This window comes from Heterocephalus glaber, unplaced genomic scaffold, assembly GCF_053883595.1.
Source record: "Heterocephalus glaber isolate CG9 unplaced genomic scaffold, H.glaber_assembly_v1.0 deba00001550, whole genome shotgun sequence".
Classification (NCBI taxonomy): domain Eukaryota; kingdom Metazoa; phylum Chordata; class Mammalia; order Rodentia; family Bathyergidae; genus Heterocephalus; species Heterocephalus glaber.
The window spans coordinates 14,265,141-14,278,007 of record NW_028258343.1 but is presented as its reverse complement, the minus strand read 5'-3'; the positions used below and the strand labels follow the sequence as shown (position 1 = coordinate 14,278,007).

Genomic DNA, 12,867 nt, shown 5'->3' with positions numbered 1-12,867 from the left:
CGATGGATCCTTGGTTATAGTTATCCAAACTGAGGGAATGTGTCCTTGCTCCAGTCCCAGTTTTCTCCAGACTGGGCAATTCCCAAGATTCAGGCCTTTATGAAGAGAGTCCTGGTCAAATCCAGTTGGTTCCCTAGACTTGGAGATCTGTTCAGAGAAAGAGGAGCTCCTAGAAGAGTGGTCTGTTTTCCAATGCAGTAATCCAGTAGCAGCCTCCTGGGTGTAGATCGGGGAAATGCACAGTTTGTTGTACTGAGTCATCGCTCAAGGTATTTGTACCATACAAGAGAAGAAGAGCTGGGACTGGTTTTTTCCCCTACCCAGCAGATAGAGACTTTCTGTTGACTTATAAAATCAAATAGATGTGACACTTGTGCAGAGCCAATGGTGTGAAGCAATTCCAATCTCTTCAAATAGTAATATTTTTTTCTTGAGCCCTTTGTGTGTCTTAGGCACCATGCCAGTAACGTACACATGTTTTCTCGATTCTCAAAACAACCTTATGTGCTGGGCACTATAACTATTCTCATTTACAGTTGAAGAAACTGAGGCTTACAAAGGTTAAGAAACTTACCCACTTCCACACCACCAGATGTAAATGATGGCACCTGACAGTTTCGAAGTCTATATTCAACTATTTGCTAAACTGCACTGTCTTATCTTTCGAGTGAAATGAACATTGACAGGTCTAAACTTTGTGGAAAAGTAGAGTAAGTTTTTTGTATTGTTTTCTTTCTACCTAATATTACTCATAACTCACCGTGTCCATTATTACTTGAATTCTAAAATATCTTTTTTTAACCTCTACATCACTTTCCTAACAGCACTGATCACTTCATCAAAAGCCATAGCATCTAAATCTCTGCCACGCTCTTTGCAATTACATAGCACCGTCACCAAACTGTCATTCACAGCCACATGACAATCTGTTTCAGGACCACACCATTTCTCATTTGACCTTCTCTAGCAGTACCAGACAGGCTTACCCATTTTCAGGCAAGCATATGTCAAAGGAACACTTTCTGAAATGGAGAACTTGGAAAGGAAATAGTTAAAGTTCAACAGTGTTCTCAATTCACGCATGCTTTACAGAGAACATAGATCAGACAGGACCTCCGGAACAAAGGTAGGTTGCAGTGGCATAGCAGAGCCTCAAAAACAAGGACACCAACCTCTCACAGAGTCAGTGTGGCCTTCTTCTTGTCACAGAGTCTTAGGAAGTGAATGTGCTGGGAGAGCAATTTCAGAGCACCTGTGGACAGGTCTTATTTTGTTGTTCAGTGAGTTCTGTCCTTACAAATGAGACTGGATCAGGCAAGACAGGGTGGGAAATTGGGAGCATGACCAAAAGCTAAGAGGCTTTGGCAAAGAAGCCAGCTGTTCTCTGAGTTTCCCTAAAGTGCTGGTTTTGAGGAAGCAGTACTCAGTTTTGAGGTACAGTGCTCAGAGCCCCTTCCAAAGACTCTGCCTTGGGGAGCACAGCTGACTGGCAGCCCTTTTAGTGCCCCAGGGAGGGTCTCCTGGCCACACTTTCCTCAGGTGATCCCAGCGGATCAGGGAGTGTGGCTGGGAAGCAGCTCCAACACCTTCCTGCACAATGCTGACTTTTCCAAAAGCCAATCTTTGTCCGGCGACTCCCCATCGCCTGGGCCAAACTTTTTGAGAATTGTGTCAACTTTTTCTACTTACTCCCCTCTTCTCTCTCTCTTTTCCCAAGTGTCAGACCCGCTGTGTGGCCTGAAGCAGAACTGACTCAGTGAAACAGAACATGAGCCCTCTATGTGATCTTAAACGTTTAATGCAGTCACCTCGAGAAAGTAAAAAGAAACAGGGAAAATAAATTTTAATTATATCAATATATATTTAATGATGTATTCTATTTATTCTGAAAGATTATTTCAACATTCAGTATAGCTAATATTTTGAACGCCATTAGGATGTAGTTTATATTCTTAGTTGTGTGAAAGGGGTTCTATTTCTATTTTTGGTCTTTGAACTAAGTTTGAGAGACCCAGCATGAATTCTGCAAATCTTGATCTGACCTGGCCACATTGCAAATGCTGATAGGCCCAGACCTGCTGGCTTCCCCAGGGCTCTCACTGCCCCCTGCTGCTCCAGCCTCCTGAACCTTTCACTGGCACAATCCTCCAGAGCCCTTTCAAACCCACGTAGCACCTTCTCAGAGCTTGGAGACTGACAGGGTTTGCTTCGTTGTCTTTGGTCCAAAAGCGACCATGAGATGCAGATTCTTTTTTAAAACAACAATTGTATCACTCTCATGTTCAGAACTCTTTGGTGGCCACCCCTCTTTAGGAGAAAACCTCTGCACTTGATTGTCAGCAGCCTCCATCCCACCGCTACCGTCTACTCAGGCAGCGTCTGGAGCATAGGCACAGCTGCAGCCTCCAGCCAGGTCTGTCTCCCCACAGCCCCTCACACTAACCAACCTCACTCCGCCACCTCCCAATTGCTGGGGCTGCTCTCATCTTCCGACACGCCATTCCTTTCCACCGGACCTGTTTGAGGGAATTTTTAAATCACCACTGGTATCATCTGTGTGCACATTGAATAGTTTAAAATTATACCTGGACACCACTGGCATAGTCATGCTTGAAGCCATATATTCACACACACATAATTTTTCAGAATGCAAACTACTTACCTCCAATATTTATTCAGTCAGCATGTATTTACTCAGGACATACTTACTCAATGGATGATGAACACTGTAGGGAACACAAAGTAGACAGTATTGTTCCTGCTTTTGAGGTGTGATGGTTAACTGTATGTGTCAGCATGGCTAGTGATGGTCCCCACGTGTTTGGTCAAATACCAGTCTAGCTTTGCTATGAATGCATTTTTTAGATGTCATTGACATTTACAAGCAGTTGACTTTATGTTAGGCAGGTGACCCTGCGCGATGTGAGCGATCCTCAGCCGATCCGTTGAAGGGCCAAAGAACGAAGACTGAGGTTTCCAGAGTAGGATGGAATTCCACCCCAAGACCGAGCGTAGAAACGCCACCTGTGGCTCAGAGCTCTTGACCTACCTGCAGATTGAGGTCTCGAGGCTGTGCGCAGCATAAGCCCTTCACTGAATTTCCGGCCACCCAGCCTGCCTTACAGATTTTAGTCTTGCTGGTCTCAACAATCTCATGAGTCAATTCTTTATAATAAACCTGCCTGTATATCTATATCCTCCTGGTTCTGCTTCTCTGAAGAAAGCTAATACTCAAGAGTTTTTCTTTCCATTATGGAAATGAAATAGGAAAATTTGGAAAGTTAAAAACAGCACAAGGCAGCAGTATGTTGCCATAATGAATCATTAAATCATAACTGCCAAATTCACACTGCAGACCCCACATGCTCAGGTGTTCAGAAGAAAGATAGAGATCAGAATGGAAACCCAAGTGCAGGTGAACTTTGGTCTTTAAACTTGAAACTATTTAAAATTATAAAACTAATTTGCTAACACCTCAAACTCACCTTTTTAAAAAAGCATATTCCACACTTGATCTGTCTCAGCTTTTGATAAAGTATGTTTCTGCTGAGATGGACGATAGAGAACACATGACCTAGTTAAAGGCAGGCAAAACTCATCTTGCAAGTTGATCAAAACTGCTTGGCAAAAGCTCCCTTGATGCAGTATCTGGAGGATATCTTAGTAAGAACTGAGAAAAACTCCCAATCTAAATTAGGACACAAAACTGTGGTTTTCCAATGTTATACAAAGAAAGGCTATGTCATTTGCTTCATTGGAAAGGCAATTTTACTGTAACCTGACATTTTTAAAAGGCTAACCTGTTTCATATTCCCATTTCCACCCTTTTATCACCCACATCCAATTCTGCAAAACATTTTTAAATCTGGCAAACTCAGCTTTTTATATATCATAGCTCATGAAATTGAGGTCTGTGTTTTCTCAATCATAAACAATTATGGGATACACACACCAGAAGACAACATTGACAATAAAGCAAACAGTTTTACATAAAAAAATGTGATGTATGAACGAAGGACCATTATCCAAATACATGAAGAACTCTTTAAACACAACAATTAAAAAACAGAATTTAAAAAATGGGAAAGTACATGAACAGACACCTCTCTAAAGAAGATACAGATGGCAAGTTAGCATGTAAAAGAGGTTCACAGTTGGGCCTGGGGGTTTAGCTGAGTGGTGCTGCTGCCTGCCTTGCAAGTGCAAGATCCTGACTTCAATCCTCAGTACCCAAAAAAAAAAAATTGTTCACAGTCATATGTCATTAATGAATTACAAACTGAGCCACATCTATGAGAACAGTAAAATCCAAACACTGACAACACTGCACACAGGTGAAGATACAGAACAAAAGGAACTTTCGCTCCTTGCTGGTGGAAATGCAAAATGGGACAGTCACTTTGGAAGACAGTTCAGCTATTTCTTCCAAAATGAAACAGCATCTTACCATTTAATTCCTTTTACCATTTAATTATCATTCCACTCCTTGGTATTTACCCAAATAAACTGAAAACATATGTCTATGCAAAAAAAAAAAAGTATGTGTAAATCCTTCACAATGTCAAAACTTGGAAGCAACCAACATATCTTTCAGTAACTGAATGGATAAGTAAATATCCAGACAATAGAAGATTATTCAACTCAAAAAAAAAAAAAAAGGCTGCCAAGTCATGAAAGGACATGGAGCAAATTTAAATGCAAATTACTAAATGAAAGAAGCCAATCTGAAAAGTCTACATGCCACATGGATTTAGCAATAGGACACTGGAAAAGACAAGTCTATGAAGACTGTACAAAGATCAGTGGTCGCAGGGGCTTTGGGAGGGAGGGAGGGAGAATTAGCCGAGCACAGGGGAACTCCGGACAGTGAAAGACCTCTGCATGGTCGGCAGCAAGGCATACACTTGGCCACACCCACAGGATGAGCACACCAAGAGTGAGCCCGAATGCACACTATGGGCTGGGGTGCTAATGATGTGTCAGTCGGTGCGGGTTCATCGTGTGTAACAAATGAGCCACCGTGGTTCAGCGCACAGAGAATGGGAAAGCAGCATGTGTGCAGAGGAAGATAACAAATGGGACTCTAGATTTTCTGCTCCATTTTTCCATGAAGCTAAAAATTCTTTACAATAAAGTTGATTCATTTTTAAAGGTTTGATATCTTGTCTCTACTTGGATATCTTATCTCTAATTTGACTGAAAATTTGCAGTTAGCAGTCTGTAACCAGGGATCTCAAATTTCTCAAAGCCCTGCACACCCACCCCTTACCTTAGTCTCCTTCAGAAAGCCTTTTATTTTCAAGTCCATTCTCAGTTCTCATAATCATGAGCATTTCCTCAATCTTCTTCCCTTCACTGCCCAACATATTTTCTGCTCATGGAGGAATGGAGAAGACGAATCAATTTAACTGTGAGGCTAAAATGAATGACTGAAATTCCTATGAAATAAGAAGCATATTAATTCATATCTGCATGGGGTTCAAGGGCATTACTGGAGTAGGGCACCTTCTGGGCCTTTTATCTAACCTGAGTTGCCACCACCAACGCTCCCCACTCAGCATCTCAAACCCAACAAGGCCATTTTGTTTCCCTTTTATTCCATTCAGGCTACAGTCATATTTGTTGGTGCCACTCACACCTAGGATGGGTCTTCTGTCTTCAGCAAATCCCTTCAGCCACACCCAGAACTGTGCTGACCCAATTTAGATGGGCATTTCTTATTCAAGTTAGCACAATTGGATCGCTACCGCAGCATGGAGGATGACCTTGGGGTCTATATCTGGTCCCTGGCCTCTTCCTCTCTGGTACTCCTCTGTGCTTTCTTCTTGTACCTCACTTCCACAATGAAGTGAGCAGCTTTGCTCCACCGTGCCCTAACACTATGATGTTTCTGCCTAGGAGCCAGGTATCTATGGACTGAAACCTCTGAAACTGTGAGCCAAAATAATAAACTCCTTTTCCTCTTGTAAGATGTGGATGTTTGGTATTTTGCACCAGCAAATGGAAATCTGACTAATACATCCTAAGACTAATATACCTCGGACAGTAGGATGAATGTCCATCATTTCATCTGCTAATACTTGATAATTAAAGTAGCATCCTCACCTCACTTTGTAAAGAAGAACTCAGTGTCCTGAAGACCTGCAGGCTTTTAGGAAGTTTCTTCCCAAACTTCTCCATCATCAGTGTGTACCACACTCAGCTTGGAATGGTAAGAAAGTATAACTTTGACCTTCCTCCTTCTTTACTGGATGTAGAAGGACAAGAAGTATTTCAGAAATATTAGAGCTTCAATAATTTTTCAATCTATGTCTCTCTATAAAGACATTTTCTCATTTACATAGAAAAGAATCTGTTTCCAGTACCCTCATCTAGACTTGGCAAAAAGGAACTAGATGGAGTTCATATATAAAATATAAAATTCTTCAGTCCATTTAAAAACTATGACTCTGAAAATACATCTTTTCATGAAGTAGATATTTATTGAGCATGAAAAACCATGGTGCTATTCTGGGCACTGGAGACACAGAAACAAGCAAAGTACACAAAAAATTTCACCCTTCATGGATGTAGATTCTAGGGAATATTGATAAGGTTCCTGTGGAACAACCATGGGAGTTTTAGTTTATATCTTTGTCACTGTCCTTCTTATAACCTACCAAAATAGTAAATAAAATAAACATTTTTACTTCTTTTAGTACTTGGGATGTTTAACAGGACCTCAACATTATATTCTCAGATAACTCACAAATGGAAAATTTACCAAGTCCTTTAGTCTTGTGAAGAATAGCTTCAGCACTCCTTGGTATCTTTGAACATGCCTGATATGATGGCTACAAAAACAATCTCAGACTGCATTAGAAAATGTGTATTATCCTAATGAAGGAAGATGACAGTTTCTCTATACTTTTGTTAACCCAGATTCTAAGTTCTTTATTTGGTTTGGTTCTGAGAAAAACATTTCAAGAGATCTTAAGTATAAAACCTTTAGAAAAACATACCAAGGGTGAATACATGATTTCTGAATTCTTTTTAATTCTAAGCACCTATGTTTAAGTAGTAAGAAGAAATAGTTATTATTTTCAGAAGAATACTTATCATATAGTGAGTTGGCATCATAAAATAATGACTACTACTCAGGATGCATAAGGTCACAGAAAAGATGGGCAAATGCCAAAATATATACAAAGTGCTAATGCTATTCTTCGTAAGATAAAAGACTTTAGTAAATTTGCCAACTGTGAGGTACCTTTGAGAATACAATGTTGAGATCCTGATAAGTACCCCAAATACTAAAAAAAGTAAATATGTTTATTCTACTGTTGCAGTAGCTCCATAAGAGGAGGCAATGACAAAAACATAAACTGAAAGTTTTAGTGAAAATGTCGTGATCTAAATTCAGGGTGTTTGGGAATTAGATATTTCCAAATTCTGCTAAAGAAAGTTTCTCTTCCCATGACTCTAGTATTGAAAATACCACTTAGAAGTACAAGTTTCCAAATGCTCAAATATCTTTAGACTTGCTGTTAAAAAATAAATTTTAAACATCATCAGTTTTTGTTGTGTTACTTATCCAACCATCCCATCTTCTCTTCGCCATATGTGTCTATCAGAACTCAGATCTCTTCACACCTCCTGTGATACACTTTGGGAGAAGCAATCTACTGCCGGCCTAAAGCAACCTGGCACTTTCTTGCTGGGTTCAGCAAGAATGCAAAACTCTGACCACTCTCTACCTGAGGCAGTTCTCAGGGTTGGCTTTGCTACCTTGAGAGAGAAGAGACCATCTGCCCTGAGGAAAGGCACAGGCTTGCTTTCATTACTATGGAAAGGGCAGACTCTCTGGGCTTGGTGTTTCTCTCCTATTGCCCAAGCCCACCTCTGTGTGTGCATCCATCCACTACACTCTGCCCCTACCGTGTGGCAACTCAGGGATATGAAGCTCTGGCTACTGCTTCTTCTGTGAGTAATAACATTTTTATATCTCTGTCCTAGGAGCCTCCTGTCTTCTGTCAGCACCTATAAAAGAGAAACAGGCTAATTTGTTGGTTTGTAAGTAGGGCAAAATTTCAGACCATTCATATTTCCTCACAATACAATTGAAATGCTGATAACTGTACTTTTTCCCTCCTCTAACATTAATCTTCATTTTGGCTCAGCTATCTGTCAAGCTGTTAAATGGAGGAAAGTATTGAAAGGCGAAGGACCAGACAAGATTTGAAATAATGTCTAGAAGGGTTGGACAAAATTGGGATGGCCATGGAAGTTCTGGATAGACTCAAATGGTAAAGACAGATGCATAGCTGTGTTTGAGGCCTGCCTAGCTTTGTCAGGAAAATTGCCAAAGTCTATATTTTGTTCCTCTTATGTTTCTTTTGTTTATTTATTTATTTAATGAATATTTATCAAAGAACCTGGAGCAAGATTAAAGAGAGAACTTTTTCAAAAGACACCTATAAGGTCAAATTGGTTGGGATTCTGGCTTTTATTCTGTAAGTTCTAAATAAAATTATTCATTTTAAATAAAAATGATCTTTCTCCTACATTTATTCATGTGCCCACCAAGCACGTTTCCAGGATCTCCTAACTCTATTTCATCTACATCTTCATTCCTCATCTCCTTATCTACAACACGTGTGTTATATTTGTGAATTTTTTCCAATAAGATAAAAAATGCAACTCTTACAACATCTGTCTGGGTAAAGACTTCCTTATCTGGAGAAGTCTCCATTTAGGAGCATTTCCTATATTCATGCAGTCGCTTTCATTCAACAACGATTTAGTAAGCACCTTTTAGCTGCCAGCCTCTGTTGCAAAGAACTGGAAATCAACAGTGAATAAGAGAGAAAATAGCCCATTTGGGAAATTAAAGATAGAGAACCAGAAAGGAAGCAACAAAGGTATGTTCTCAGATATGGAAAAAATAAAATAGGGTAATTGGGCAGGAAATATGAAAGTCAAGGTTGTTTTATATTAGGTAGCTATGGTAAGTATTGCTGAGATGATGTTATAAGTTTCACCTAGAAGGTGAAAGGAAACCAGGTACTTGCAACCCAGGGGTATAATGTTCCAGGCAGAGGAAACCATAGAGCCTAGGTAACAAGTGACTTACTCGAGACTTGAGACAGAACAAGGGGAGAGAACTAACAGGTCTACAAGATCCTGGGAGTTCTGAGAGCAAAGCAAGTATTCAATATTTATGTTATTATAGATCCCTCTTAAATTAGGAGATCCCCAGAAAGCATAGTCCCAGAATCATTTTATCTCGGCTTCTCAGTAATGGATCGATCGATGTTACAAAAAATGACAGGACACACTGTGTCACTGCTTTCTCAGCTGTGTCATGACATGTCCAACACAATCGATTATCAGGGCCAAAAATAACAAAAAAAGCAAAGAGAATAATTTGGGGACATTAGATAGTAAGATTAGGGGGTTAAACAGTGCTCTTGCTGATTAACATCCGACGAGTCAGAAAGCCAGTGTGTGTATCTGTGAGCTCTGGGATGTTGCAGAATGAAGGAGGGAGAAAGCTCCCTTCAGGTAACAAGCATCAGACTCTGTGAGAATCTTAGAGCCATGTTAGGGAAAGGTTGTCATTTAGGGGGTAAGAGAGGAGGGAAAAGTCCGTTGCGCCCTTATTTGTCATGAATCTGCCTTTCCACTTGTACTGTATGGCAGTGTCAAACACAAGATGCTGCTGGAAGCATGTTATTGAAGACATTAAAACTGGTTCTGGGTCTTGCCCAACAAACTTAGCTAGAGAGGATAGAAAACTCGTCTCATATTTTTATTTATTGCAAAGCATTACCTTAACCATGCAAATTTTAAGACCAGAAGTAATTAAGCCATAATTGCATCATTTTAATAAAACTTAATTCAACAAAATTTTTAATACTTCCTGTGTTCAATTCTAATCATTGTACATAGGCTCATTTATATGTAAGATTGTTATAATAATTTTATAGACAGTACTATGGATTATATCTAGATTCTCCCCCCAAGCCTCATGACCCTGAAGTTGGGGCTTTTGAAAGGTGATTGGATTATAGGCTCTTAGGACCACTCTTAGGAGATGCAGCCTGGTGGGAAGAGTTGGGTCCCTAGGGTGTGGCCTCTCCCTCCTGGGTTACTATGCTCTCTGCCTCCCGACCACCGTAATATAAGCACCTTTGCCTCCGCCAGGCCCCTCTGCCATGGCCCTGCTGTGGAGCCAGCAGACTATGGACTGAACTCTATAAACTGAGCCAAACTTAATCTCTCCTTTAGGTTGCAGCTATTGGGTATTCTGTCTCAACAATGAGGAAAGTGGCTAAGATAGATACATTCTCTTGCTTTTGTAAAGATTTGGGGGGCTTGTTTGTTTGAGGAGGAAAAGGAGAGAGATAGCTCTGTTTCTGGTCATCTAAGAGGAAATGTGTTACACTATCAGGGTGGAATAAAACTCTGGCTTTTAAATTTTCACAACAGGGTAACAACTCTCCTTGTGTGCCGCTGGTCACTTAGTACTTGGCTCCCACTTTTGTCAGCAACATATTCATCATGCACAACAAGGATTTGTCAGAGAAATTGGCTTCGATCCCAAATTTCCTTTCCACCCAGTATGACAGAGTCAAGTGGACAAGCAAACCATCTATTCTGTTGAGTTTCCCGAGCTCTATCTTGGCAGTGTGTGATCATCAGAGAGTGCAGTTCCATAATCACAGTTCTTCAGTTTCACAATATTTTTTTTACAAAGGAATTAATATTGAAAGATTGCATGCTTGCCTCTCTTTCACTGTGAGCTAGATTTACCTATAAAGAAAAGACTCACACTATACTCATATAAAGCTTTGTTCCAAAAGAAATTGCTTTCTCCAGAGCTCTTTCATATGTTTCCTTTTTCTGAAACTTAAAGCACAAACTAAAGACGATGGGACCCAATGTGCCTGTGCGTTGGCTTGGCTGTCTGAAGTCAGCCCCTTCTTTACCCATTATCATAGACATCTCACCTCAGATTACCTGTTACCATCTCTTCTTGCTCTTTGAAAATACTTTGGTTTTAACTTCATTATTGATTTTACACTGCATCAACTTTTACAAATCATATTAAATGTGCTTGGATGCAGATGCTATAATATATATAATACATACCAAAGGAACAGTTTGTACTCAAAGTTTAAAACAGTGGTTCAGAGGATCAGAACAATTCTGTGGACTGGAAGGACCAAGCCTTGGAGAAAGGAAGACATTTCTGCAGAAGTATTGCTTCAATGATTTTGGTGAAGAAATCTTCGTGTACACCCATGGTGAAAGATGGCTGGAGGGTAAATGAACCATGAAGTTCAAAAGACCTCAAGCCTTCAGAGGGCTTCACATACCAAGTTCATGACCTTAATTTCCACTCCCTAAGTAGTTCCTGAATGAGGAAGTGGTTGATGAAGTTGTCTGGATAATTATGACCAAGATGGCACCATCAATAGATCTACATTCTTCTGGAGGATAGTCCACTTTCTGAATGGGCATGGAAAATTTGTTTCTCCAAATTAAATTTTAAGTCTCAGCAGGGTATCTCGGTGAAAATGCCCAATAGACAGTGAGTTAAGAATCTAGAGCTTGAAACAGAAGTCAGAGAGATAGATTTGGAAATTATCCATGTACAAGAAATGAGAGAAGCAGTAAGAGAAGGTGAGTGCTGTGGTCTCCTTCTCCTGCCACACGTACTTAACCCCAGAGGGCTGTGACCTTCAGGAAGAGAAAGATTAAGCTGTCCTGAATTAGAGGGCTCGGAGGCACAAGACGACACTCGAATGCCCTCAAAATTGACGCCTTCTCTCAGAAAAACAAAGACTACATTTAGAGTAGTCTTTAGTTGTTTTATTGCTAGGATTACAAAGTTAATGAGTAATTATTTCTTCTTTTTTAAAGCAAGGGGATAATAAATAATGATGCTGAGAGGCTGGGAAAAAAAGAAGAAAATATATGTTATCTATAAACCACAGAAGCCAAATTCTTTAGATACTAACAAAAGAGTAATACTGCCAACCTAGCTGGGAAAAAAAAAGATAGGAGGCATGCCTCAAGGTAGTTCAGATATGCTTTTATATGACAAATATTATGCAATATCGAGAGAGAAAATCCCACCACAAGGTGCACAGTGCTCTGTTACAATCACTAGAGAGAATGAGAGAAAAGAAGAAAATAGAGGTCATGTTGTCATCTTTGTAGCAACAGTAAGACCTTGCAGTGTGGAACATAAACATTATAAATGAGCTGTGTAAGTTAAATTCAAAAATAGCCTGGTGCTACTGATGCATTGTCAAAACTGGTTAGCATGAAATCCGTGGGGGTAACGGGAAAGTTACAGGATGGAAAGTTCAGTGTGTCCTATAGGGAGACGAACGTCAGAGAGGGAAGAAACAATGGAAGATGAAACTCAAGAGGGAAAGACCAGATGACTGGCCAAGGAATTTGGGCTCCAAGTTGCTAGTTATGGAAATTTACTAGAAACTTGAAAGGAAGGGAAAACAACACATCCCTATTTATGCTAGAAAATGGGGGTTCCAGTGCCATAGACCAGCAGAATGGAGGCCAGTTAGAGGTTCCTGCAATATGTGAACAACAGAGAGGGAGGGGGGCCTGGGCTAAGGGAACCATGCAGTGTGAGGGTGGGGTGGGAGGAGCGCTATGTGACGTTATTCCTCAGTAGAGTCATGGGTGTACAGCAACTCTCTTAGCCAACAGTTGAGCCACATCCTTCTTCTTTTCATGCCTTTTTACAAATCATGCTGCCAGGCCATACAACTTTCTCAGAGAAGAGGGGGGAAGGAATATATAAGCAGTGGTGGTGAACCTATGGTACACATGCCAAAGCGGGCAGTATCATTG

The 12,867-nt window shown here is 40.4% G+C and overlaps 1 long non-coding RNA gene across 1 annotated transcript; it reads right to left on the bottom strand.

Moving 5' to 3' along the window:
- Positions 1 to 4,817: 4,817 nt before the first annotated feature.
- LOC110349474 (uncharacterized) lies at positions 4,818 to 8,148 on the bottom strand. Its single transcript, XR_002395433.2, has 3 exons — positions 7,918 to 8,148; positions 6,106 to 6,247; positions 4,818 to 5,371 (listed from the first exon to the last, which is right to left on the bottom strand). It is a non-coding gene; the product is annotated as an uncharacterized LOC110349474 (long non-coding RNA).
- Positions 8,149 to 12,867: the final 4,719 nt, after the last annotated feature.